We start from the raw sequence: 27,875 nt of genomic DNA, 5'->3' as shown, positions 1-27,875 counted from the left end.
GACTTCGAAGTGTAAGTATATCCTCACCCAGAACAGAGAGGAGAATATAAATTAGACTAATCAAATCTGGCACCCCCTCGTTTGGTGGAAAAATTAGCAGCTGGAGGTTTTTAATCCAAAAGGGTTTAGGTAAATCAAAGCTTAACTCAAAATACTATTTATATAAAATAAAAATTTTATTAGAAGCATTGCCTTTCAATAGGGCAAAAGGCTTCATTTGGAATTATTTTAATTACAACATAAAAAATCTGTAGATCCCTACTAAATATTGCTGGCAGGGACCTGCATTATTTCTTGTGGTAAGTGTACCTAGTATTTTGTGACTTCTCCCTTTTCCTCATACTGATTTTTTTCTGCCTTATGTCATATGACTGAAGCATGGGAAACCTGTGTATTTCTAGCACTGATCCTGATTGTAGCCTATAGATTGTGTTCAACACTACTTTTGAGACTACCTGCCTCTAATAATACAGTATCTGGCATTTCTGTGTGGTTTATGTGAATTATAATAATATTTGTTGCCATGGTGGTGCTTTTTGCATGAACTGGCACGGGAGTAACGTGTGACTTGATATGCTGGGATGACAAAAAGAAAAAGGACAAGGGGTAACAGTTTTAAATTGAAAGAGGGTAGATTCAGACCAGATATAAAGAAGAAATGTTTCACGATGAGGGTGGTGAAACACTGGAACAGGTTGACCACAGAGATGGTAGATCCCCCATCCCTGGAAACATTCAAGGTCAGGTTGGGCAGGGCTCTGAGCAACCTGATCTAGTTGAAGATGTCCCTGCTCATTGCAGGGGGGTTGGACTAGATGACCTTTAAAGGTGTCTTCCAACTGAAATGATTCTATGAGATAGCAGGTCCAACATGAGGATGAGAGGAATCCCCTTCACATGCTTTGTTGTATCTTCAAACACTTTTCCTCTATTTCTAGATGTTAATGAGAAAACAGCCAGCTGTATGAATCCAGAAGCAATTTCTAGCAAATGCCATATTTGTTAGATCCTTTAAAATCCTTTCTGTACTTGCATATTACGTGCTCCATGAAGAGCTGCTTTCAGATAATGGTATAGACCAAAGCATTTCTGAAGGTCTGAGCAAGAGGGAAGTGGCAGTAGTGCTGCATGTGGTGCTGTTGACTGTAAGAGGATCGAGTCCTTGCCCTGGAGCAAGGCTTTACAGTGAAACCTGATGTATAAGGGTGGGGCTGAAAACAATTCATGACAACTTCCCCCCACCCCCCTTTGAAGGAAAGATACCAAACAAGAATGAGAAGTTGTTACTTTTTCTTGAATCAATTGAAACTTAAGCTGGAAAAACTTTCATTAAATGTATTAGCTCTTCTAAACAGGTCTCAAACAAAGGCTACTGTTGCAGATTTAGCAATTCAAGGAGCAGTTAACACCCAGCATGGTGAAAATGTGTGTTTGAGTTTGTGCATTTTGGTTTTTTTGGGTTTCTTCCTTCTCAAAGGAAGGAAAAAATGTTTGCAAGTACAAGTAGGGAAGATGAACAGTGCTGCCTGGTGATAAAGCCCCCAGGGAGGTGTACGTAACAACATTCAAACTATAACTCTGTTATAAATAGATAATTTGCCAGGTCTAAACAACTACATCCCTGTTATGAAATTCTGTTTTGTGAATGCTATGGGGAAAAATAGTACCAAGTTACCATTCCCCAGCACAAATGGGTGCAGTTAATGGATGCCAGCCCTAACTAAAGAGGTGGCTCTGTGTAGCTTGTCTCATACAGCTGCTTGACGTGGATGCAGGTAAGATAAAATACAGACTCAAAAAGTACCGAAGGTCCTGGTTTCATGGGGCCTGTACTACATGCTTGGTTAGAACAAACGTTTGCAGGAACAGAGGAAAAATTCTATTAAATGCACTTGGCCACAGAGTGCTCTTCTGGCTGAAGACAATCCAGCTTCACCCAAGGGTTGCTGTAGCGTGCCGTTAAAATGGGTTGCATACGACTGCATGTGCTATTAATGCTATCGAGTGCTCTTCAGTGTCTAGCTGTCTTATGTGCTTCAGAGCAGAATTACAGCAATGCCCTAAGGGGCCTAAAAGCCCTCACTGCACACATCTTCCCAGATAGAGAGAAGGATCGTATTGCTACTCTTGGCAAAAACATTGTCAATTTAGCTTTGGACATGAGCAAAATGTTACTCATTTTAATTCGGGTAACTTCTCAGTTAAACACATAGCCAAGTTGAATGCTAGGCTATGCAGGACACCTTAAAAACCTTTTTCTTTTCCCCATTATCAGAGAACTGGTGAGCAATAGAAAGAGTTTTGAAAATGCTGTTTTCAACATTTTGTGGCTTTGTAGAACGTGACCTGGTTGTGCTTAAAGTGACAAGCCTCTAGAGTGTTTCTTATCACAGAGTTGGCATAACATATTATTTCTACCTATGATCCAGTTGCAAGCGTGTTATGAAACAAAACACAAGTAGAAAGCGGGGGGTAGCCTTCAGAAGGAAAAGGAAATGGTTAAAAAAAACCCTATCTCTTATGGGAGATGGTGCTTCCCTTTGCATTCTTGAAAAGCAGAAACTGTTAAAAAAAACCAACCAAAAAAACCCAAATACAAGCCAAAAGCATGAGCGTAAGATTTAACAACCAACAGTTGTTCTTTTAGAACAAGATGTATGGAGTTGAAGCATTTGCTTGCCCAGACAAGTAAATGATGGGGATCTGCTAGTATCTGAGCAGTTGACTCCCTGCCACTAATACCATTATTTATAGTGTGGCACAGTCAAAGTGACTTACTCCAACAGACACCAAATAGGTGGGTAATATTTTTACACCCTGATGTTTCAGTGGAAAGTAACCAAAGAGGACTTGCATTAGTCATGGTGTAAGCAGTTAAAAAAAAAAAAATCCTTCAACTCTTTTCTCTATTTCATCACTTATATAAGCCACACATTTCTGCGGATAGAGTTATAGTTTTTTCCTTCTAAAGATGTCACATAACTTTCAAAGAGCCCAGTGTTCAGCTTAACAGCTGCTCTTGCTTTTTTTAAACAGGGCTTCTTCATTCATAAGAAATCTAAGTAAAGTGTGTCTGTATAGTGTCTGGCAAAGCAGTCCCCTGATCCCTTACTGGATAGGTAGGTGCCACCAGTATTTAAGTGTACTTTGAAGCTTGTTTTTTGCTTTGAAGAAGGGCTTTCTCCTTTGTAATCTTCTGAAGTGCACTTAGTCATTGCTCTTCCATTAAGCATAGAAATTTTAAAGTCCCAGAAATATTACGTGCAGCATGTGGACAGCAAAAAGACTATTTACTGTTGTGCTGAATGCTTGCCTTTGGAGCAGTGTGCCCAGCTTTTCTGCTGGCAGCATTTTTGCATTTGCCTTTGATACGTGAAGGTGGTATGGAGGATAAATGCTGCTCACAGGTTCAGGCTTTGAGCACTCACAAGAGAGAAATAAGGAAATAGCAAACAAGAAAAAAAATTTTTAAAAGCTCAGCGTAGTGTCAGAGTGTTAGACATTAACTAGGAAATTATGTTCCTTACTTCTGAAGTGGCTGTATAATTTTCAGGCCTGTTCTTCCAGTAATGGACAACTAAGGTTGTAAATGGGAGTAAAAGCATATTCTGTAGTGATAGATGGTATCAGCTTTTCCTCCTATTCTGAATTGCACTTTTAACGTGTTTTCCAAACACCTGTTGAGCCATGGCAATGTTGCTGCTTCTCCACAATGTGGCAAAATTTGCCTTGCCTACTTTTTGTATTATTATTTTTAAGACTGGGAATGGTATCATGGAAAGATACAATTCAGTGAAATGATTTTTGTATCTTATGGCTAGGGCTGTGTTTAAGGGCAAATGCTCAGCTGGCATCTTGCTACAGTTCTGTGTTTTTTCAGTGGATTTCTGACAACTTAGCTGAGCGAAGGGCCTGCCCTTTCCTCCGCAACTATTGAATTACATTGACGAAGCATTCTGCTTGCAACAGAAAAGTGCAGCGAATTATCATTAGTAACATCAGCTGAATACCAGCTCTGAAAAAGGCTTCAGTTATATTTTTACATGACTTACAGTGAATGAGAAATACATTTAATCAGAAATTTTAGTGTATCTGCTAAGGAAATTAGGCTAGGACAGAGCGTAAAGATTGCTTACACTATAAAGGAAGTGCTGAGTGTGTCAATAACCCATGACACAGGGAGCTAAAATTGTGTATTAAATCAGGAAGAATGATGCAAGAAGCTGGAGAAAAGAACAGGTGTGTAAGGAAAAAAAAACAACCCCACACAAACACCCCCACCAAAACAGAAAAAAACCCTCCCCCACCTAATTTTGTGCCTGCCTTGGGCTTGAAGAGGTCTCTTCCTAAAGCTCATAGCCCAGGGCTTACAACATGGGCAAAGTGTGCAGGAGCTGCCCCTCTGGCCTCACACCAGGGAAAAGGGACCCTTTGGGGTGTCAGGATCCTGGTCACCTCCTTTTTGGATGTCTGTCTCTGCTTTCAAGCAGACTGGAGACACTCTGCTTTCCTGGCTCTGTGGAAATGCTATTGATGAGGGGGTTAAAAGTTTATTGTTTTGGGGCACTTGGGTGCTGGGTTTGTCATGATTAAGTAAATCTTTTTTTTTTTTTTCTTCTTGGTTATCTTTTCAATTACAATTTTAGTTTGGTTTTCCAGTTCTGCAATGGTTTAAAAAAAAAAACAAAAACACTTGAGCGTTGCTACCCTGGGCTGCCCACTGTGGCTTTCTTGGGAAGGGGAAAATTATTAGTGAGCAACTTGGCAGACATAAGCTTAAGTATTTCTTGGTACACGTTTTTTTTCACTGCTTATGTGAGATGATGAAGATAATATCAAGAATAATTGTGTATCTTACTTGTCCTTTCTCTGTTTTTAGTTGAGTTTAGTTTCTTTAGATGGAATCCTGTATGTTTTGGGGTTTGACTAAAGCCAAATCAATAGGACTTTTTGGTCCTAGTTTTTATATTAGAAAGTGAGGGGCTGTATACCTACAGGTATTTGTGGCAGTGCATTTTCTCCCCTGTATCTTCTGCTGCCTTGTAAAATCAGTCAGCAGTATTGCCAATTACATCTTGTCATTATGTGGGCTACTTTTGTGTACACATTAACAGGTCTTAGAATAGAGGCAAGAAAACTCATCTCTACAACTCGGTCCTCAAGCAATAGATAACTCTGTTGCTGTGCATAGATCTATCTTGTTTAATTTTTTTAATAGTAAGTTGTAAGACACAGAACTTAACTTTTACTGGCTTACAACTTGAGAGCAATTTCCAGAGTTCAGTTTATAAGCCTCTGGAGAGTTTTTGCAATAGTGGTTTTCTGGTGTGTGGTGGTGGGGGTTTTTTTTGGGGGGAGGGGAGGGGGGGATAGGTATTTCAGCTATGACAGGACTGAATTTCATGCTCCTCTAGTATCAGACACTATTACTTAAAATAGTTCCACCCTGCTGTGGGCTGAGCCGGTTTCCCTTACGCTGCAGCAGACAGCAGCTTGCTGGGAGAAGGGCAGTGCAGGGGCACGCCTGAGCTGCTCGGGGAAAAATCCACTCAAACAGACATCTGCAGATGAAAGTTAAGGATTACTCATCGGAAAGATCAGTTTTTAACCTTCAGTAGCACCTCTGGTAGGGTCTTTGTCGGACACAACCTTGTGCTTTCTGCTAAGCTTTCCAGACTAGGTATTTCTAGCCAAAGCAGCCTCTGATAAGAATTTGCTTTTTTACCCCTACCAAAATCTCTTGAGTATTGTCAGACAGATGTGAGAAGGCAGGAGGCAGCCCATGGGGAAGAAGATGGGGAGTAGAAAAGAGAAAATAGAACAGAGTTTAGAGACATTCAGAGCTGAGCAGTACCCACAATACTGTATTTAAACCTTGTGGATGTAACCGATGAGGAAAAAGGTGGTGGTTTTATCCAACTTAAAGGGGACTAAAATATCTAAATTTCTTATCCGGTTTTTTAAATAGTTGCTGAGATTGGAACTGCTTCAAACTCAATGATGGTTTGCTAAAGCCATTCTACTATGTAAATGACTGCCTACACACTAACCAGAGTATAGTAACAAAGCTTTTAAGAGCATTTTATATGTAAAGAAGCAGTTACTATTGTCTGCACTACTGACAGTAGTTGATTTGAGCCTAAGTATTTGTAAGACGGTGCAGAGATGATAAAGACAGCTCGTAAAAGTGCCAGGGAGCTATAAAAGAGCAGCAACTTGGCTTATACATAAGATCATGGTTCTATGATCATGACACTGGCAACATTCAGAATTTAGTCACTTTAATAATCAGAAGGATTTTTGTGTTCTGGAGATTTTAAAGGAGAGTAGGGTTAAGGAAAAAGTTGCAATAAACTGTAGCCACTTGTAGGAATGCCAAGCAGCTGCTTGGTTGAGCTAGAGGCCGGAAGGTGGAAACATATTTGTGTGACACATCATGGTGCTTGCTGAACAGAAACTGTTAAAATTCAATAGCTCTTTCCTTACTGGAATTATTCAGAAATGGCAAACCTAAGGCTTTATAGGTAGATACAGAACCTGCCCTCTCTGTATCCCTAGAAATATTAGGAAAGGCTTAAGGAGTTTGTCCTTATTTATAAACTGAGGAAAACACCACTCTGCCTCTTGCAATAAACACAGTAGACAAACGTGTTAAATGTCCGCAAGGCAGTTGTACATTGTGGGAGAAAATAAGTCAAGAAGCTTGGTATTGAAAAAGAAAAGAAAGTCCCTGTCCACGATCGCTTTTGGGCGTGGGAACTGAAGTCTTTCATAAAGTTTAGAACCTTAAAGCATATGAATGTAAAAAATCCTTCTTAAGAAAGATTATCAGTCCTAAATATAAAAACCTCACCTTTTGTGAAAGTTGGATAAAGGCAGAGGTTTTGCATTTGGCAAATGTTATCGAGGCCTAGAGCAGTGTGTGGCAAACAGTTAGAAAGGATCAAGCTGCCTCTGCTGATTTCAAGATGGCCACTTAGCCCAGTGTTGCACATGAAGCACCATCCCTCTCTTGGTGGATATATCCTCCTCTTCAATGGATATTGAATGCTTATGCCCTAAGACAGACACAGCTGCATCCTGTTGTCAAATGAAGACTGAAAAGGATGATAAGCACTGCCCCAAAGTTAATGTATTCAAGGCTTCTTTCAGGTGAACACGCTGGGGCTGGAATAGCACCTGGACTTGTGGCTCAGCATGGCCAGGATTGTGTGGGGAACTCCTGGCTTTCGCTCCTGGTAGTGGCAGCCAGTGATGGGGAGCACCAGCGTGTACCCAAGGAGTGTATACAGAAAGATATGACCATTAAAAGAAAAAAGCATGTAGCTATGAACTTACAGAAGAAATCATTGTAGAAAGATTGTATCAGATTTAATTATATGTACTTAGTTGGATGAAAATTTATTGAAAAATATGTAAATCTCAATGAGTTGAGAGTCAAGCTGGAAATATAAATACCCTCATTACTGTAGAGAGCTACATCTAATTTTTTTGTTTTAATGACTCAACTAAAGTTCCAGGTCTGAATATGCCACAAATTTTAGCTGCAGAAATGCATAGAAGAGTTTTAATTTCTTCTTAAATAGAACTTATCTAGCTCTTCAATCTAATATATATGACTCTGCTACTGTAGTCGCTATCAAAGGTCAGGACACCATTCCTGTAGGTGCTAGAGGTTGCTAAGAGGAGTATTATTGCAGAGACCTTAGTGTCGAAGTGGTGGTTGCAAATGAAGGACAACCCACCCTCCCCTCTTCCCCACCAAAACCCCCAACCAAGATAGCTTACTATGGATGAGGTAACTTAGATTAAGCAGGCAATTTGTTTACTCCTCCTGTGCCAGGGCTGATGCCTTAACTGTGTGAAATGGAGGGGAAGAGCTATTTATTTACTTTTAAATATGCTTTTGGAGTTGGCTTCAAGTCCCTGCTCTGTGGTGGGTTTGCTGTGTAGTATCAGATATTTCACGTGGACTTCCCATATCACACTTTGTTTTGTGCTTTCCTATTTTTGTTAAATGAATCTGTCTCTTGTCTTTGAGAGTCTTGCACAAGTTTTTAGTTTGGTACAAGAGCTGTGAGTACTATGGTAATGGGTGTTAAAGGAATTGGTTTTGGGGTATTTAGTCAAACTTGCGTAGAATTAAAATCTTCCAATGAGAGAGTTGGTCTCTTAAGTGCAGTGTGCCTGGCACTGAGAAGACCAGCTGTGGCAGTGCTTCTGTCTAATTCTTCACACAACCTTTTTGATATATAACTTTTTCTGTATCAATCCTTTGAGGATGGGGGGAGCTTTGTTGTGAAAGTGACTGCACAACCACATAGAGCAGTGGTTTTAGCATGGTGCTGGCTGATTCGATGAAGAGAGAAAATCTTCAAGTAATGTTTGCTGCTGTGGTTGGTGACATTATCAAATTTCCCAGGGTGCAAATACCTTTGAGAGGAGCAAGCCTTCGGTTTTTCTTCTTAGGGCCATTTAATGAGTCATTATTTACTTTTGTCACATAGCAATGTGGAACTTTGATTTCTGGGGAAAAAAACTAACTCTGTCAAGGTTGTTGCTGAACAGAAGCAGCATGTTTCCCATAACAAAGTTTCAGCTCATCACATGCAAAGTTTCCAGATATAACTTTCATTGTGACTTCATATTTTCCACTGTGTTCCTGAGGGATGGCAGCTCCTTTCAGATAAGGTCTGCTCAGTAATGAGCTTGAAAGCTGTTCCTGCTTGGAAGAGGGAAATACATTAACTACACAGGAGAAGTACTGTAAAAAGTTAGGATGTAAAGCTGGGAACAAGTCAGTTTGGGTTATGACAGCAGGAATTTTAGGATGGTCATATGTACAGTCTGTGGGGAACCTGTCATTGCTGCCCTCCTGCCTCAGTGTGGGACAGGGTGTGCTTCTAGATTGTGGTCTTGGGTTTTAGTTTCACTATGACTCTTTTAAGCCAAGTAGTTTCAAGGGTCTGAGTTTGCTGCTGTCCTGATGGTGTTTGGAGAGTGATGGGAGAAGAAACTTGCTTTTGTTTACTTTAATCTTCACTGGTCTGTTGTTACCACCTGGGTGGTTTTTGTTTTGGGTGTTTTGGGGTTTTGTTTTTCTTAAGCTGAATAACAAAGCAAATGAGCTAAGCAAGTTTATAGGGTGCTTTCCAGCTTAATAAAAGTGGGGTAGATTATATTGTGTCCAGCCAAGCCCTGGAGTGATGGGGGACAAATGCTCCTGTTGTCTTAGTCACACCACATGTCAGATGAAAAGGAGACCTATCTATCTTCCTGGGCAAGAGTAACTTCTAACCTTCATTCAGATAGAGAAATTGTTTTGAAGGTGTCCTTGCAAGCCTGCAGTGCCAGAGCTGTAGGAGAAATAGACAAAGGAAGAAATGATAACACTTTCTCCAGACTAGCCTGGACAGTTTACTACAGGGGCTTAGGAAGAAGTAGGGAATGATTTTTGACACTGTGGTTTGCTTCTGTACCCTTGTCAGCTGTGAACTTGGTAGGAACTGCACACGTACAAACCAGCTCTTAATTTCTGTGTGACTGCAGTGCCAGGTCCCTATCTGCTATAAAATAGAGCCAACTTCAGCAAAGCTACTGGTTGAGGACTTGGCCCAAGGTGTCAGGCTAAAATCTTAATCATAGAATCATAGAATGGTTTGGGTTGGAAGGGACCGTAAAGATCATCTAGTTCCAACCCCCCTGCTGCGGGCAGGAACACCCTCCACTAGACCAGTGGAGGTAATAGGAGGAAGTATCTCTGACTTTTCAAAGACTCAAGTTCAGTAGCTCTGCATCCATATTAGGGCTGCCTTTTTCTCTTTCCTCCTCTGTTCTCTCCTGCTGTTCTTGTGCATTTTTGTCCTTTGGAATTGCATCAAATTAAATCAAAACAGAGGTGTTGGGGTTTTTTTTTTTTTGTCACTGACTTTGTTTTCCTTTTGAATGTCAACTCCAGTGGAAATACAAGAAGTTTTGGCTCAACTCCTGAGGTATGAACTGACAGTAACCTGTGCCTAGGATGTCCTTCTCTTAAACCAAAATATGTACCTTGCGGCACAAGACTACAAGAAACATAGAGCAGCTTTCTTTAAAAGAGATCCAGGCAAGCAGTCAGCAGTCTTGTATGTGGGTCTCCCCAGTTCTTGGATTGCTTGATTGCAAGCCATGTGTCACCCATGGCATCTGCTCTATTAGCAGTTACTGTTGGGGTTGTACAAAGCTTTACACTAAAAGTATACAACAAGCATCACTTTTCAAAAAGTGAGACTGCTAAAACTTGCAAACGGTAAAGGGAGGATTTTTGATATGCTTAATTTGATTCTTGATATGCTTAAAGGGACACTTCTCAGTCAAAGACTACAACTCAGAAGTGTCACTGAAATCTTGACTCTTTGCCCAAATCCATTATCATTCAGGAAGTTTGCAATGAGTAGATTTAAGCTCTAATCATGCAAAACATAGGAAAGTATGTGAGAATACCCACCTTTTATGGCATGGCATTTGTTGGCAGTATCGGCTTCGTTGTAGCAGACAAGATTAAAGGATTAGGAAGTAAGCCAGATACAAAACTGCTGCTGCTAAAGCTGTAATTTGCCAGTATATTGATTACAGAGGATTTTTTCTAAGCCTTCGGAACAACATTCTGTATCCTTATTTCTATGTTAACTTGTAACTGTGTGTCTTTAATAAAATGGAGACCTTATTTCATAAGAAATGTGATGCCTCCTATTGCTGAGATGTAATCAATTAGTCCGGTCCATTTCTGTAGTTGTCTTTGTGAATTTTTGGGGGGGGGGGGGTGTCCTATAAAGTTTCCATGAGAGAACCAGATTTTTGACAGTGTTAATTCCGCTGGATTGTTTCCTGGTGCATGAAAGTAGACTGAAGTGGGACCCAGGCAAAACAGAAATCCAGGGAAACTGCTCCATCAAGTGTTGAAAGGTAAAACTGGCATGGCAGTATGCTAAAAATACAGGTCTTCCTTGGGCCAGATGCAAGACGCTCTACAAGCGCCTCATGCATGTGAAACGTGCAAAATCCCTACTAATGTTCATAGGGACAGACTTTTAATTTGATGTTTAGTCCCTTGAAACCCACTACAGTGGCCTGATCTTTTTTCCTTCCCTAACAGTTCTAATAAAAGCAACTACTTTGCATGTATGCAGATAGCATTCAGCTGCAGACTTTAAAAGTAAAGATTTACTTGCTTTCCTTTTAAATTGCACAATGAGAGTTGTAAGATTTGTAAGGAGAGAAAAGTAAGCAGTCATTTAATCTTAAATTTTTAGAGTATATTTAATTATTCTGTTAAATGTTGACAGATGGTATAGGCTGGTCTATATGTTCAGTGCTGGATTCTGCACCTGGGAAGGGGGCAACCCTGGCTATACATACAGACTGGGCGATGAGACACTGGAGACCGGCCATGCTGAAAGGGACTTGGGGAGTCTTGGTCGACAGCAAGTTGAACATGAGTCAACAGTGTGCCCAGGCTGTCAGGAAGGCCAACCATATCCTGGGGTGCATCAAGCACGGCATTGCTAGCTGGTCTGGGGAAGTGTTGTCCCACTCTACACTGCACTGGTGCAGCCTCACCTCGAGTACTGCGTGTAGTTTTGGGCACCACAGTACAAAAAGGACATAAAACTATTGGAGTGTGTCCAAAGGAGGGCAACAAAGATGGTGAAGGGTCTAGAGGGGAAGACATATGAAGAGAGGCTGAAGTCCCTTGGTTTGTTCAGCCTAGAGAAGAGGAGACTGAGGGGAGACCTCATCGCAGCCTACAACTTCCTCACGAGGGGGAGTGAAGGGGCAGGCGCTGATCTCTTCCCTCTGGTGACCGGTGATAGAACCCGTGGAATGAAGCTTCGATGCGGGAGGTTTAGGTTGGATATCAGGAAAAGGCTCTTCACTGAGAGGGTGGTCAGGTACTGGAACAGGCTCCCCAGGGAAGTGGTCACAGCACTGTGCTTGACCGAGTTCAGGGAGTGTCTGGATAATGCTCTCGGTCATATGCTCTGATTTGCTGGTCCTGTGTGGAGCTGGGAGTTGGACTCAATGATCCTCATGGGTCCCTTCCAACTCAAGATATTCTGATTCTGTGAAATGTCACTGAAAGAATCTATAAGCTTAGATATGGCAGCCTTTCTTGCTTTCACTATGGAAATTAGAACCCTCCTGACCTGAACCTGTATTTTATTTATTCAGTTAGGATATCTGCATTGCTCACTGCTTAGAAAAAGTTTAGCATCTACATGTAGACCTCAATTATTTTTTTTTCCAAAATGAGCCCACTCTCACATAGCTACTTGATTAAAGTGAAGTAGATTTTCTTAAAGCTCCTGGCTTCTAGGGCTTTCTGTTGAGAAACTACACTGAAAAGTTTCTGAAAACTCTTAAGAGAATAAAAAAAATTTATAAAGATCTTGGTTGGAAAAGCCAACTAGGCAATGCACAGGAATACCTTAGTATGACCTGATTTTTGTGCAAATGCAGTGCTATGAAAAATTTCCTTTTTTTTAAAAAAGGACATAAGAGCTCTTAAATGTCATTGTTGCTTAGACTTTAAAAGCCATTGCTGACAGATTTTTTTTTTTTAGCTGGTTGGCAGAAAATATGTAAATGGCTTCTTCTAGTGTTTTTACTTAATGTCATTGAGCTTTTGCCTGTTTCTGCCCCTTTCCCAGGGGTTGCCCCAGGACTTGTTTTATCATGTCCTGACCAGTACCTTCAGGAACCCCAAAACTTTGTAGAATCATAGAATCATTTAGGTTGGAAATAGACCTTCGAGTATAGCTGTAACTGTACTGATGTATTGCCTCTATCCCCAAATGCTGAAATAGGTTGGAGGAGTGTACAGAAACTAAAAAATTTTCTTGTAAGCCTCAGAAACAGGTGCCTAATACTCATATTGCTGATCTGCCAGGCAGAGGTTGGATCTGAGCAGCCCTCTGGCCATATCTAGTAGCTGCTCCTCATCATTGCTTCGTCCTGTGGTGGTGCAAAAACAGAGCTCAGGGAAATGTGCAGCCAGGAAAAAAGTCCTTTATTCTGACCTTAATTTGGATTATTTAATTTAAAAATTGTGAATTCCTAAGTTTTTCAATTGACCTAAAGGATATAGCATGGCATTCATCTTGCCTAATGCTAGATGCCTACAAACTGTATCTAAGCTAGTTTGTAGTCTGTGGAGAGAAAATTGCACTTTTTTGGGTGCAATTCAGGTGGCATGTGTTAGTTGCCTGCCTTAGATGTTGTTGGGGGCCTGATCTGTGCTGAATAAAAAGCAGGTGCAGATGTCTCTCTCTGGTACATATGTTTATACTGTAAATGTACAGCTTTGACATAGGCACTTCTGGCCACCCCATGCAAGTCGCTAAGGGGAGTAGGTACAGCTCAGGGTGTGCTCCCCTCCTCACTCCTACACCCTGTTTGTAAATAATTATAAACAATATATTCTATAAATAATAGAATTTTCATGAAAATATTTTCATGAAAATATTTTCAAATATTTCAAATATTTTCATGAAGATATTTCAAATATGAGCTTGTATGAGAGCAGCCCGATCCAAGAAGCACTGTGCATTTCTGTCTATTTATACCAGCACCTAAAGTCTTCCTTGAATTTTGAATTGGTGAGACAAGTATTAATACATAGAGGAAATAAATAACAACCAACCCTACCTTGTTTCAGCAAAAAAGCGTAGAGAGAGTGTTACCAGCTTAGGACCTGTTGCCTTCGGTGGGGTGCAAAAAATGTACATTGGATGGCTTCAGGTGCCTTCCTGAATTGCAAGGAGAATGTGCTTTTGATTTGGTTTTGTGTTGGTTTTCTCAGTGAATTTGTCAACATGGCTGAAAACTGGCATGAAAGGGAGAGTGGTAGTTGCTGGGGGGTCTGTCAGCAGAGTGTAAAGAAAAGGAGGATGAATCAGTGCAGAGTGATACTGATTTTGATCTAAAAATCCCCAAAACCTTCTCCACTACTGTGTGGAGTAACAGGTGTAACCACAGGCTTTCCCTGCTCCCTCCCCCAGGCCAAGCTAATTTAGGTTTCTAAGCCTATGGAATGAGTACAACGTGATGGAGCCAAAACTTATGAAAAAATATCCATGCTAATATAGGCTGTAAAATAAGTGCAAATGAAAGTTAAAGTAAACCAGCTTTTATTCACATGAAAAAATAAACCTGTTAGCTCTGATAATCAATTAAAATATTATAGAATCAAGCAATTGCAGATGTAGAAGCTTATCCTCCTTAAAGTAATTATAAATCACATCCTTTCCTAAATCTCTCTATTCCCTCTTATTGCTTACATTATAATCCCTGTCCGGGTATCATTTTCATTGCTAAACATACTGTTTGCCAGTCAGTTTATTAAGGTTTGTCTTGATAGTGCCAAAACAAATGCTCTTTTTCAAAGATAAAAGGAAGGCTAATATTAAAATAATAATTCTGCCTCTTTGCTAGCAGAGCCTAATTATTGAAGAAACGGGCATGTGAAATCTCTAAGGTGATAGGGAATTAGTATGTCAATAGGAGCCTGCTTTGAAGTTGACCCATACTGGTTTTGGTGGCGTTGGGCACACGCAGTCTTTTGTGATATAATGTGGGGAGAAAGAACTTTTTTTGGGGGGGAAACAACTAACAAACTGTTCTTCTTTACTGTTTTAATTAATGAAAAGCTTTCATAAAAATAGGTGGGACACATAGGAGACACAAAAAGTAAAAGCAGACAGAAGAATTATAGACTTGAGACTGATAAGAATAGCAGTGAGGCTTTAAGGGGCCTGGAACAAGTAAAGAAAATGTGAAACTATTGGTTTTGTATGGGAGTGGTTGTTTGGTGATATCACTGACATTATAGCAATGATGTCAGTAAAACACTCCTGACCACTGAGGGTACATTAGGGTTGAAGAGAATTATTGAATAACAAGGAGCACTGTAAGTTAGTGCTACAAAAGCAAGACTTGTATTAAGCCTGAAACTTACTGGTCAACTCGAAACCTGGAGGCAGCATGAGCCTAACAGCTTAACAACCCTACTGATTTATATGGAAAAGTTACTATGAACAAGAAGCAGAGCTACTAAAACATGTCCTAAACTCAAGTTTGAGAGCAGATGAGATGTAAATTTACATGTTTGTTTTTTCTGTGGTTTAGTTGTGGCAGGCAAACCCGGTGCCAAGGAAAGCTAACAAGGTCATAGCTGTGCCAGTGCTCAGTGGCCTGAGCATTGAGAGACAGAAGCTACTAGTAAGCAGGAAGGCTTTTAAACCCTGAACAGTTACTACCATTTCAGTTTGAAATCCTCAAGTTACATGAGGATGTGATGAAAGAAATTCTGAATAACATGTCATCCAAATATGTACTTTATATTTGGAATATATATACACAAAAATCTTACTGCAACAAGAACAAGCCAAGTAAGGTCCTTTTTTGCATGGGTAAGACTATTTAAAATATGAACTGGAGCCACTTCTATTTCTTGGCAAACAGCTGATGGATCACTATGGTTGGACATTTATGGACATGGGAAAAAATGGCAGTCTAGTCTCTAGTAGACCAAAAGACTAGCAATAACAATACTTGAGATAAAGAAATAGGTGAAGATGAGGTAGCATGGATGAAATGTATAAAAGAAAAATGTCAATTAAGAGCAGTCAAGTGTCTTCCTATAGTGTTGCATTTCACATTAAATGTGAAACTATATGTTCTTTGATGTTCACAACTACTTTAGAGATAAAGCCAGCAAGAAACGATGGTTCATGGGTTTGGTCCTGGTATTGTAAAGCTGACCTCAGTGGTGTTATGTTAGTTTGTACCAGCTGGTAGTCTGGATATGGAGATATGGGTCTCCATATCTCCATAAAGACTTACAGTAGCTCAGAGAAAGGCAAATGTTTAGAGTGAAGAGTTAGTTATGGTTAAGCTTAGTGTTTGCATTAGTGTAACTGTACTGATTTTGGTGTCATTCTTTCAAATTTGCCTCTTAAATCCCAACAGACAGTCTGTTCTTATCAGTGAGGAACTACCTATTTAGCTGAGGGAAGGAAGTCTTTAATTTAGAAATACTTTTTTTTCCCCTATGAATGAAGATGAAATGTAAGAATTATCAGACTTGAACACTTGGTTTTATATTATGGAATTTGGAGAAGAGTGCGTGATTCCCTGGACACTTTGGAAATGCTACCCAGCGGAGATGGGATACTCTGTAAACTTAGCTTAGAAGGCTGAAGTTGTCTCTTTGAATCCTCATCACATTAGTTACATTTGAAGTCTAATTTTTAAAGAAATGTGACTGGTGGGAAGATTTGTTTTATGAGTAATCGTTAGATGATTGGTGCAGTTATATTTTCCTGACTGCTGCTGAGTTAAGCCTAGACCAGAGTTCCCCTGAGATATCAGTTGGTTGTTTCTGGCAGTCCTCTTAATTAAAACCCTGATTTTATTAAATTCCTGGTGTCTGAATGTAACAAATTCCTATGTCAAAGTTGATGGGACTCCAGCCTCTCCTCACTACAACCCTGCCTCAAGGCAGTAAGTGAGCTATAAATGTTCAGCTACTTCAGGACTAGGATGAATCAGCTGAAAAGTTTCATATAAAAAGATGTCTTAAGTTAGTCCATTTTTAGTCACAATTCTTCCTGTCTGTGTGAAGACCCGAGCGTCTTGGTGTCCCATTCATTTAATGGAGCCATTGGACATTCAGTGATACTGAAAGCTCTTTCCAAGCTGCTTCAATGTAAGTAACTTTAAACCCCTAATAGAATAAATCTTTCCTTGAATGCATGTAGTCTGCTATAAAGGCATACGTGAGCTACCAGTTGTTTTCTTGAACAAACTAGTGATGTACTTAGTTGAATTTCTGGAGCAATTAGAAATTAATTTTTTAACATTCTTTTGACCAGAGATGATGTGTGTTAAGATTGATGTAAAGTTTGGGTTACATTTTTAAATGTATTTTGATTCAGATGAAGTGGTACTCTTTTTTTGTGTGTGTATATCTTTTTATATATATACACACACACATATACACACACTATGTTAAGCTTTCTGCTCTTTGAATTCATTGCTTTTCTGTAGAGGGAAGGATATCTGAGTTGATAACTCAGTTTGAGACGCTCATGGCAGCGAGGAGTTGGCCTGGTGGTAGGCACCACGGCTCAATGTTGAAAATGCTGTTCTGACCCTTTCCTGGTATGTGTGCTCCGGATAGAAAGATATTTTGACATTTTTAATATGATATGCAAGCATATGGATATCCTCTTGTGAAATACAACCAAGGTACATGTTTCATGTCACTCTGCTTTGAGACAGCTGGAGCTGAGGACAGGCTGTAACTATAAACACCATTAGTCCTTTTTTCTTGCCTGTGTATGGAGCACAGCCATCCTTCCTCCTGTGCTTTTAGACCCATAAAGACAGCAATCTACCTGCCCCACCTGCACACTGTAGGGGATTGAAAGGTGCCAGGTAAACTGAGATGCTGGCAGCTATACTTTTGTGTGTATAAGGCTGTGTTAATATTTCTTGGCTGTGCAAATATTAACTAAACGTGAATGTTAACTACTGCTTATGCCATAAGATTTTTATGAAAAGGTCGTAAGAGATCCTTCAGGTTATTTTTAAAAATATAAGAAAAAAGTAAGACCTAGTTGCTGTCTGTAAAGAGATGTTTTGGATCTAACACAAATTGTTTGTGAAGCTCTGAGAAAAGTCTGTGGTCTTTACAAGGCAGGTGGTCAGGTTAGTGCTGTCTGGTCCTAACAGGAGTTTAACCTCTAGTAATTAATCTCTGTTGACCAAAGATGAATTTCAGTGTCTAGTAAGAGTGGTATGGTGGAGTTTAATTGCCTTTTAAAATGTGGTGTAACTTGAGCTGACATGTAACGGTAACAGGAGTATCTCCAGGGCAGCAAAGAGGAGATGTGCCCTGTGGAGCCTGTTTGCAGTGGCTGGGATGTCCCTGAGCATCAGAGCACAGCCAGAGGGATGGGGACTGTGTCGTGGGAAGGGGGATGAACAGCTGGGTGAGGGGGGCGTGCTAAGGTGGACACATGCAGTGTGATGGAGCAGTTTCCTGGGCTTTTCATCACAGCGGTGAAGGCTGTTGCCTTACTTGGGCCACCATCCCCAATACTAGTGTTGGAGAACGTGTGCACCTCTATCACCGATGACCAGCGTAAGGGTGCTGCAACCCTTCCAGCTGTTTTTTGAGAGCTGCTGGGAGAACCAATGGCTGGAGGACCGTGTTCAAGATGAGTGCACTGTATCCAGATGAGCCCCCAACACAACAGCTACTGAAAGCACTCCCCAAACTCCCGCAAAGGAAGGGGAGGGCTCACCCAAGGGCAGCATCTAAAAGCTTTTTGCAGTCATTAGTGCTGTCCCCTGTGCTGCAAGCTGCCTGCAATGAGCATGTCGACATCTCTGCGATGTGCTCAGATTTCAAAGGCGGTCCTCCCTACCAGCTGCATCTGAAGAAATTGAGCAATTTTTTTTAATTTTTTTTTTTTTGAAGATACCATGCCAAGTCTTTTGAAATGAAAGCTGGGCAAGGCCTAGTGGAGATTAATGTAGGGAAAATGCTGCTGTCTTGATAAGCCACAGATGTCTGAGATTTGCTGAGGCTGTTGACAGCTTGTGATGGTTTGCAGCTTGCAAGGTCCCCCTGCCCCGGATGAATCTGCTGGATATGTAGCTGGTGGTGCAGGGCAGGGTTTGGCCCAGTGTGGTTGTTGGGTGAAGAGTTTGAGGAGACCGGGAAGAAAAACTGATGAGAATTTTAGGCCTGGTCTGGACCCAGACTGTTGCAGGTTTTTCTTCTGTGCTGCACCTACTTATGCAAAAAGGAGTGATATTTTTTTAGAAATAATGTCACTACTGGCAACTGGTTTTGTAACACTGATGGGAAGGCATAAGCTGGGGAAATTCTGTGAAAGCATAAGATGGTGGTGGAAACTCAGCTTATTGCACTGATCTCGGGGGATTGCACTGATCTCGGGGGATTGAAAAGGTGATGTGTTGGTGGAATCATTCCTAGCGTGTAGATAGGAGCTGCACTTCTGTTAACTCTACAGAATTAAAAACATGCAACTTTTCTTTAGAGAAGATGTTCATTGAGTCCTGTTAGGTAGTGCCAGAAACGTGAACAAATTGACAGCAACTTGTTTGCTCTTTAAGAGCATCCTCTCATCAAACACTGTCACAGGACCTGTGCAGAGTGTGACAGGAGGTCCCCCCGTAGCCTGTTACAAAATGGGGTGGTCTGGGTGCTTTGTTTTTAGAAAGTTACAGATGATTGCTTATATAAAAATATGACAAAATTAGTAATTTTTTTACATTGTCCACATATATAGACTACATTCTTTGTGAGATGCTGCCACTTAGAATATTTTTGAATGAAGCTGTGTTGTCTTCATGATGTCAAGGTCAAGTACTTCCTGACTCGTGGACATAATGTACACGCATGCTGTCAGTGACTTTTCATGCAGAAATCCCCTGGGAGTCTAATCCTCTGCTTGAATTAAGCTTCTTTTGAAGCTGCATTCTTGCATGCCCTGATATTGTATTTTTAGGTTTATTTTAGAAAGAGAAGTAATTAATTAAATTTGCTGTTAGTTTTAACTTTGAAATGATGCTTTTTTATCACCTTAAAATATTTTTGTACACGCTGGTATTTATACGCAGCTTCTTGGTTCCAGTATTTTCCACATCTGGGTAACAGATTGAAATTGGTACAACCCCAATTTCCAAGAAGTCTCAGGCAAATGCAAAAAATAGCTTTGCCAAAATATTTTGAAAATATTTTTAACCTTTAGCTTTTAATATCTTTTCCTCAGAACAGCAGTGAAGTTTTCTGCAAGATCATGATAAAAGCTAGGTAAGAAATTATATTCATGTTATCTTGAAATGGATGTAGTGATTTAAATGCAAATTTATCTGTAATATGAATCTATGCATGTGCTGGTAAATGAATTAGCAAATGCTTGTAATTTTTTCCTAGTGGCAGCTTCTGTTGCATACCCAGACATTGCCTTGTGTCTAACCAACATCTTGTAGTACAGTTTGGAGGCAGCTGATAATTAGTAGATACATTTTTTGTGAGGGAACTTGTACAATGATAGCACACACAAATTTGGTAGCAGTAGCTGAGAAAAAATTTCCATAAATGATAGGAAAACTTTTATTCCAAGTACCTTCAAAAGTAGCAATAGTTTTAGGGGAATTTTAAAGGAAAATGGTATAAAACTTATCAACAATGTGACTAGTTACCCAAAATGTTTGGGTATTTGAGGAAGAAAATTGAAAATTGTTTCATTTCAGCTCTTCTCTAAAATAGAGGTTCCAACATTTTTTGAGTAAGTGAGAAGGATGGAGACTGGCTATGTTATACATCATATTATATATAAAATCAGCTTGATCTCATAGATCTTTCCAATATTCTGTGTTCACAATGGGGGGGGGGGGGGGCAGGGGAGGGAGGAATAAAAAGTGTTGTAGATCGTGCTCATCTAATTCTTTTTGCTTACGAGCACCCAAGAGACTGGTATAGCAATAGGAAAATAAATACCCGATGCCATCTAGTACCATCATGGTATCAGCAAAGAAAACCCTTTGCGTTTGCAAAGTAGGAAAGAAGACACTGCTCAAGGGACCCCCAGAGGAGGGTTGGTTTTTGGGTGGGTTTTTTTGTCAACTCTCTTCTCTTTGGCTTGTCAATGCATAGTAATTTTCTGTTCTTGTTGGGTTTGTGGCTTCTGGGGGGCTCTCAATAAAGTTCCCACCTTCCCATCTCAAATCCTGTATCTTTGGGTGGCATTTAGACCTTCAGTATTCTGGACACTGTTTTTCCTTACCCAGAGGAGTAAATGTGATTAGTTCATCAGCTGTAGATCAGTGCGTGCCCCTGCAAGGAAATTCAGCACTGTAATGTAAATTCAACTCTAGGAGTTTTATGATGGGCAGCAGGGTAAAAATGTCCCCCCTGTTTGGGATGGGAATGTGCCTGCCTATCTCCAGACAAGGTTTCTTTCAGGTAGCCCACCTACTTGTGCCAAGCCAACCTGCGACGGAGATGATCTCAGCATTGTTCATAGCTTTATTATGCAAGTCTGTAGGGTGAGATATAAGTGCAGTTTAATGAGGCTCTAAGAAAGAGTTTTGAGTAACTTATGCATTCACTGAGGTTTTGACAGACCGCTGTGCTGTAGCTGAACTGTGACTTCTAAATAGTTCTTAGTGTCCTGAATCTTACTTTCATGCTATTAATGGTTATTTAAAAACATTACTTGTTGGGTGGAATGGGTCTATAATCTGAAAATGGCTTGAAGAAGTGGGTATATGAATAAAATTGCTTGTGAAGTTTTCTTTGTGAAAATAAAAATATGAAACTTGCCGTATAAAATGTCAGAAATGGCAGTGCTACATAAAACCCCTGCTAGATTGGGGTTTGGGGTTTTTATAGAACAAGGGAAAAGTGTAACTTATGGCTAGATAATTAGTGGTGTTCTACCACTGAAATGTATACCACTTGGCGGAATAGTCACTGGAGCTTTTCACACCTGCATGGGGTATGAAATTCCAAACAATTAAAACAATTAATATTTCCTCTTGAAAAGAAGTCTGTTTGGTCTTAGCAAAAAGCATATTGCAGGAGTGAAAACAAATGTGGTACAGAAGAATGTGTGATAAATGGAAAATGTACTGTCCAAGACTTTGACACATCTTTTCATTCCTGAAATTAAATATGGAATAACTTTGTGAGCAAGTGTCACTTGTAAAGCTGAATTTCTTGTAGTATTCCTTATGAAAGGCTTTTGCTTTTCAATAATGGTAACAGGGAGTTGTGTAGTTTTGTTTGTTTTTAAAAACAAAACAAAAAAAGGTACAGTGCTGTTTAGTCTTTTGGTTGAGAACCGAAAACAAGTAGTATGGGATTAAAAGTCATCTTAAAAATGAGCAACTTGTCTGTATTCATACTTATCTTGTAGCTGAAAGGAACTGTAGAAGAGGGAATACCATGCAAGATTTTATATTAAATATTAGTTCATTTTTTCCTGTCTCTGCTGTGTAGGTGTTCACTCCCTTTTTCATCAAAGGGCAGAGAAAGAGACTGCAGTGTATCAGTTACTTAATTTTTACACTTGCATTTGCCATTAATGTAATTATATTTTAGTTGTTACACTTTAAAAAATTATATAAAAGCTGAGAAGGTGAACATCTAAAAAGGATTTCTTAGTTGACAGCTCCAAATGTTATTCCTGAGTGTGGAAGTATATTAAAATTATTTTTTTAGAAAAGGAGATGAGTTGTTTGACAGAAAGGGGGAGGGGTGAAGGCATTTGAGTTTCGTTAGTTTGTGTTTTCATGGTCAGCTTTGGAGAGAAAGGGTGACAAAGCATTTAAGGAAATGAAAGCTGAAATCCTTTGCATCCCTGGTGCAAAGCAGGAAGAGCCGCCTGTGCTCCATGGGCGCTTGGTGCCATACCTTTCCTTGTTCCCTATTTTTGGAAGCCTCTGTAGAAGGTCAGTGGGAAACATAACCCCCGGCTCCTAAGGCAAAAGCAGCCTGGATTATCATTCATGTGAAACTAAAGACGGAGTGCTAGCAGAGAGCAAATAGTTACTCCTGTTAGTATTTCCTAGATGAACGCAAGCAGCTTAAATTTCAGTTCAAAATTAGTTGCTGAATTTAAAAAAAAAAGTTTAGCTCTATTTTTTTCTCCCCCCTTGGTCAATCATTCGTTATTTCTATCTAATGTTTGAAATCTAATCACTGTTGCTGAGAATATTTCAGGAAACTATCTAGATAAAGCATTTTAATATAAAAAGTGAACAGCAATTTGTCAATTTGATAAGGATAAATTGTATATCATATATTTATAATCATATACTTTGTTCAGTTTTAATGTGCAATTGTTGCACTTAGGTGTTTATTGCTTCCTAATATTGATACTTTATGTGCTTTATTAGAAATAGCCTTTGAAAGAAAAAGGATATGACAGATTCCAAAAGAGTTGTTTGGAAATTCCTTGTTTCCCTGATGCTTGTCTCATATTGAGGCTTCTTTGCTCCAGTGTCCATGGTCAGACATGGATGCACTGGATACAGGAGGCTGCTTCCTGTATCTGTGAGCTGTGCTGGTTTTTGTCTCTAAAAGGTAAAATAGTGGGGAATTGTGATAGGGGGAGTGTTTGACTGTTTTGGTCCCAGTACACCTGTGTCTATCCTGCTGTTTAGCTCCAGCTCCCCAACAACTGTGTCTTCGGGAGGGCAGCAGCACTGGGGAAAGGTTTTGCTTGTCATGGCTGGGCGGTGGTCCCCAGCACATCCCTGGTCAGGATCTGTGGGTTTGTCCCTCTTACGCTGATTGGTGGCTGCGACTCTTGGAAATCTCAGTACAAGCCTACTCCAAGGAAAGCTGGATTTATGTTGTCTCTTAAAAATCTTTTTAATGTTAACTAACACAATCAAGTCTTTAAATATATTTAGAAGTTACATTTAAAATTCTAGGCCTTCAGAAGGTGAGAAAGCACTGATTTTATCATTTGATGAATACCATGAGCTGATTTATGGCTGCTTTTGACACTCAGTTATGGGGCAGAGGCAAAGGAACAGCTGGTAATGCAACCAGTAAAAGTTAAAATAAAGAGGAGGAAATGCTATATAACAGAAGCAGAGGGATATTATTAGCTCCTGCACTCTGTTAGAGAAGATCCATGGGATGAGAGAAGCTATTTAGGCGGCCAGGGAAATTTCCCCAAGGCTCCCATACCCATCTCCCACACACTGGTTTCAGGACTGGTGTTTTCCAGTAGGAGCTGGTCTGGACTAAGGCTGTGCCATGACATAGATGCAGAGAGGTGCTGGGTGATTGCACAGCAGAGTCCAACATTTGCAGTGTGTTTTTGTTAGAAGCAGGGTTTTTTCAGTGTAATTGTGTGCTGAATAAGAGAAAAATGCCATGAGTTGAGGCAGCTTGGGGAATAGCAACAGAATCTTTTTCTGCGTGTTGCATTATTAATAGGGCAGGATCAAGGTGACCCATCATTTGAAGGCGAGTGGCAAAATGCACCCTTAGAACCTTGAGCCTTGCTAACACATCTCTCAATGAGAAACTGCTCCAGACATTGAATACTGTGACAGTGCAATCTCCTCCTCCTGTTTGGTCACCCACCTTGTAAGATGAGCAATCAACCCCCTCAGCTCAGTAGGCTGGCGAAGTGTGAGATGCAATAATGTGTACAAATTCAAATTTCTGCAACGAGTGAAAAGGCAAGAAAAAACTAACATTAGTAATATTTAACTTTAAAAAAACAAACCAACAAAACTCGCATCCCAACTTTCTTAAAACAGAACGAAACCCTTCACGTGGGAAGCTACAGAAGGACCATTTAGAAGGGCAAAGACAGAAGAATTCAAACCCTGGAAAAGGTACATGTGAAACCAAAGGACGCCAGGTCTGGCTCAAGATGGTTTTTTGTGACCCTTCCCTGCACATATTCCAAATGAAATTCCTCTTTCTGAAATACTGAGCTGAACCATACCAAGTACACCAAAGGAGATCCTGTTGACACTCACGTAGCAGCATGAATACTTTCCCGCGTCTGCCAAGGACTCCTCTTGTGATACAGTGTAAGATTGCATTCACTGTTTTCATAAGTGCATCACATCGATACTTATGGTTATTGCATGACCAACTCAAGCACACAACTGCTTCTTAATCCTTTGCAGCTTTTAATGAGCTATCAAATTGTAAAAATAAACCCTTGCAATTAGTCTCGTGCATTTAACATTGCACTTTACGGAAAGGTCACCTTCGCTTGTATTTTTAATTTTAGCCAGTTCCATATATACAGCAGCCCAAATTTCTTTCTGCTGGCTTTTCAACCTAATTGAAAGATTTTGTATTTTTGTCTCAAGATAGTGAATGAAAATACTAAAACATCTGTCCTGTAGCTGTTACTGACAATTTCTGCTAGTAACTTTTCTCCAACCTGACACTTCACTTCTCAAAAACACTCATTTCCATTTTGTCTTGGCTCAACTTCTCATGCAATTTATAGTTTCTATGGTAATCTTTAATCTGCTTTTGAGTTTTCCTGTGTCACCGTGTCAAATGGTTTATAAATATCCAAACATAAGAGATTTCTAACATCAGCTTTTTGCGATAAAAGTTTTCGTAAAGAAAAAAGTCACTTAATTGGGTACACACAATACTTGGTAAGTTGGTCTATGTTATAAGCTCGCTTTCCCCTTTGTCTCAGCAAGCTTCTCTCTCCTTTAAGATTTCTTCCAAAGCATTAAATACTTAAATTTAATTCTTTGGAGTAATTTCTCTGAGCTCTATTTTTAAATATTGGCACTATATTCTTGGATTATGTTCTTTTTGATCAGCTGGAAGCATCTGTGACCTGAAAATCTTATCAGAACTACTTAATGTAGTTGCTTCTGCCTGCCTTTCACTTCTGTGTTTGTCAATGTGGATATATTAAATTTCTTGAATTTTGCTTCCATCTTAGTTGTGATCATCTCATATCCTCATTGTCATTATTTGGTTACTGATCCATCATGAAAACTGAGGTCAAGCTTTCATTTAAAGCTGTATCTCAATCTGTCCTATTTGTATTGTATAACATGCTTTCTTCCTCCCTTGCTCTTTTCCTCTTATTTGTACACAACAATCTTGTTGCTGTTTGTTCTGAAATGCTGTTCTGCAAAATTGAAGACTTGTATTTGTTCAAATTGTGTTCAAAAATAGATTAATCTTTTATGAACAGTGTAATATTTTCATATATTTAAACTTTTTTCTAAATCCGTTTTGCACTTTTTAAAATCAAGTGTGTATTTGTGTCGTCTTAAAGTGAGGTATATTTTATTTATTAAAAAAAAGCTGAATAGGAAAAGCAGCAGCTCCCAAACTGCAGATTGAAAATTAGTTTGTCCTTAGCAAGTGAGCTGGTTTTGGCAGCAATTGCACTAAACAGGGATTTTCCAATCTTGGCTGCTAACATGAGATTCCTTGTTTAGGATCACATTGCTTGTAGATTACAGAATTGGCCACAGAATAGACACACTACTCAAATGACAGATTTGTCCAACCTGTGCTGTGTTACAGGAAACAGGGCCATGTTTTGTAAACCAGAGCTAATATTTTCCATCTGTAACCAAGTACAAGACTGATGAAGGACATAAAGAATATTCTGCAATGGAGAATGATTGGAAGAAGATATCTCTAGTCTTTTAAAAAAAATAATAATTATATTTCATTTTTGTTTATTTCTCTCATAATTTTTAGTGTCCTGCAAATGAATGTTATTCTTTTAAAAAAAAAAAAGTGTACCTTAAACAGCCCAAAGCAGCTATGAGCAGATGGATTCTCCAGAGGGGCTTTTGTAGCTCTTCTGTACTTTAAGACAAAACACTTCCATTTAGTATTGACTTTGTAACATTCCCATTAAATTGCATTGCCTATGTTGTTGGGCAAAATGTCAAAGATGGGTCAGTTATGATGTGCTTCCTGACCCCCTTCTTCTACAGGACTGAACAGGCTCTGCCAAATTTTATTTCTTCTCTAGTATACCCGAACTTACATACGTTATGAGAAAACCAGGACTTGTACTTGTGCTTTACCCCAGCAATCCCCACTGAACATGACAAATCTAGAAATGAAGTACTACATACTGTCAATAAAGAGCTTCCACTTTCTCATACAAAGAATGAGCAATGGTATTTCATGTGTCTACTTCCACAAATGCCTTAGTACTTGGCAATAGTCAACTTTTGGTTATTGTTATAGATATTTAGCTTATTGTAGTGGTAAAAGGTTCTACTGAAGTACCACTTCCCAGTTGGGGAAGAGCGAGATACCCACATTGGAGCTGCTCCTCTGTGATGGTCAGTGGACAGAAATAACAATGCATTTCTTTCTGAAATAGGTATCTGCAGTAGACACAGTGAATCCTGCCCTCAACTGGCCAATTCTTTTCCCTGACTGTAATGGGAGAGCTGCAGATGTTTACATTGTATGTCCCCCTGATCCTCAAAGCTGCTGAGCATCTTGCAGCCTGTAAGCGTAACGTGAATACCCATCCCAAGGGAAGAAAAAGCCCCATGTTATGGATCAGGAGCTGAGCTGTGGGCAGTTAGATGGACCTGCTCCTCAGTGCTCCCAGCCTTTACCTCATGGTGCCCTAATGTCCTGGCTGCCCGTATGATGTGTTGCAGAGTCCATGAATGGATCAGTGGTAGATGAGCTTGTGTCTTTGGATAGCTGTTGGGTTGTGGACCATCTAGTGTTCCTTATTCCCTTTGAACAACAAAGTAACAGTGCCAGTTTGAGATGTTTTTCTGTTTGGCCTTTGCTAGAGGAAAGGTGCTGTTGCATTTTCAAAATAGGTTTAGAGAGAAGGAGGGGCTCTGGCTGGGGTGGTGGTGGGGTAGTCCTCTGTCAAGAGCTCTTGCTGAACTCATCACATGTGAACCAAGTGTGTGTGGGCAGGGGTTCACATTTCAAAGACTGAAACCGTGTTTTAGGAGATATGGCCAGAAGTGCCAGTGTGAAAGTGAGAACTGTGTAAGACAGCAAAACAAACAACCAAAAAAAACCCAAACCATACTGGCCCTCAATGGATGATAGCAGAGTGCAAGAGGGAAGACACTTGCCAGACTGGGATTTCCAGGGTGCTGAGGCAGCACACCCAGCAAATGATGCTGGCTTTGTGCAAAACAGATGGCCACAAAAGTTTCACACTTGTGGAGGGGGATTTCTAAAAGGGCAGAATTTGGCTTGAACTATTTCTGAGGTTGTGGAACCTGCAACAGTCATGGGGCTGTGTTTTAACAACAGTGTGATAAATGCTGCATGT

The 27,875-nt window shown here is 40.0% G+C and overlaps 2 long non-coding RNA genes across 4 annotated transcripts in view; one reads left to right on the top strand and one right to left on the bottom strand.

Annotated features, from left to right (window-relative positions):
- LOC142602092 (uncharacterized) overlaps positions 1 to 27,875 on the bottom strand; it is a 116,725-nt gene that overhangs the window by 23,298 nt on the left and 65,552 nt on the right. The window lies entirely within an intron of this gene.
- Positions 16,540 to 27,875, top strand: part of LOC142602093 (uncharacterized) — a 58,199-nt gene continuing 46,863 nt past the window's right edge. For 2 of the 3 annotated variants that reach the window (XR_012835772.1, XR_012835771.1), the window contains exons 1-3: positions 16,540 to 16,747; positions 23,070 to 23,137; positions 24,364 to 24,441. This is a non-coding gene — a long non-coding RNA (uncharacterized LOC142602093). The remainder of the gene's footprint in view (positions 16,748 to 23,069; positions 23,138 to 24,363; positions 24,442 to 27,875) is intronic. The other variant, XR_012835773.1, reaches the window with a different exon arrangement.

Source organism: Balearica regulorum, chromosome 5 (genome assembly GCF_011004875.1).
Source record: "Balearica regulorum gibbericeps isolate bBalReg1 chromosome 5, bBalReg1.pri, whole genome shotgun sequence".
NCBI lineage: Eukaryota > Metazoa > Chordata > Aves > Gruiformes > Gruidae > Balearica > Balearica regulorum.
This window is presented reverse-complemented; position numbering and strand designations above follow the sequence as displayed.